Raw genomic sequence first — 1,475 nt, forward strand, 5'->3', positions numbered from 1 at the left:
AAAATACATATATATTGTGCTTTTACATAACTAGTCATGTTTCCAGTTTTAATCTTCTGTAATTCTTACAATCCCCTTTTGTATAAGAAAAATAAGAGCCAAAGAGTACCCTCTGCATAACTGGGTCTAGTTCACACTGAATTCAATAGAAGATCTGAGATTACTATAGTATCTTCTGGTTTCTTGGGTAATGTTCTTTTCCTTACATTACTATTTCCCTTGGTAAAGTAGATTTGATTCCTATGAAACTATTTTATTTTTCTGATTATCAAGCTCTTTTTAACTATATTGTTATCATCTTAAAGGTTAATTATATCATCTACTGAAAATCTAATAAATTTATTCATCATCATTTTTAATCAAGGTTATGATCAACTGAACTGACTGGCAACTTGGAATTTCTAAACTATTTCAATCCTAGCTCAAAATAAGCATACAGTTTATCTTATTTTATAGATGAAGAAATAGAGCCACAGAGGAATTCAAATCTGAAAACAATATTCCATAATACCACATTGTTTCTCTTAAATGCCATGAAGTCAGCTGTGACTCATAGTGACCCTATATAGGGTTTCTGAGGAATGGCTGGCGGCTTTGAACCACCAACCTTTAAATTAGCAGTTCAGTGCTTATCTTATAGTGTTCCACCAGGACTCCATAGAAGCTATTAAATTCTTCATTCAGTTTAAGGCCAAGAATACAATTACATATCCCTTAACTATGACTGTCAAATGTGAATCAGGTAGCATAAGCCACTGTAGTGCTTTCCAAATACTCTTTTTCAATGTCTCCTTAATATGGAGACATTTAAGTACTGATGTGGCACTGTAGGATAAGCACTGAACCACAAGGTCAATTCGAATAACAAGATGAGACGGTCAAACCCACCAGTCACTCCTTGGAAAACCCTATACAGGGTAGCTATGAGTCATCAGAACAAAATCAATGGCACTTAACAATATCAACAATGGCGATATTAAGGTATAATCACAAAGATCACTAAAATCAAGCCAGTTCCCATTTAATCCCAGGAAAAATCATTCAATCAATATCTAGCTACAGACAAACACACAAAGTCACATAAACAAGATGTACTTCTTACCACTTCCAGAATAATACACATATTTGAATTACAGGAAATAAAGGACAAGTTTGAAAATATAAACAATACAGAAAGATATTAAGTTAAAAATGAAACATTCCCCTTTAGTTCCCTCTAGCCATCTTTCCAATGGTCAGCATTGACAATAAGATTTGTGATACTTCATTCATAACCAGAAAGCTAAATTCATCTGCATAGGAATCTGTTCATTCAAGGAAACTTCAAAAAGTTTGTGAATTCTTGGGCCCAGAGTTAGTGACTTAGCCACAGAGGACTAGAGTGAAGAGTGAAGCATCCAGTTGACAAGAAGAGAGGGCATATGCAAAAGAACACCCATACTTGCAAATAATACCCACTTGACCTGGCTTCAATG

Source organism: Chrysochloris asiatica, unplaced genomic scaffold (genome assembly GCF_000296735.1).
Source record: "Chrysochloris asiatica unplaced genomic scaffold, ChrAsi1.0 scaffold00282, whole genome shotgun sequence".
In the NCBI taxonomy this organism is placed as follows: domain Eukaryota; kingdom Metazoa; phylum Chordata; class Mammalia; order Afrosoricida; family Chrysochloridae; genus Chrysochloris; species Chrysochloris asiatica.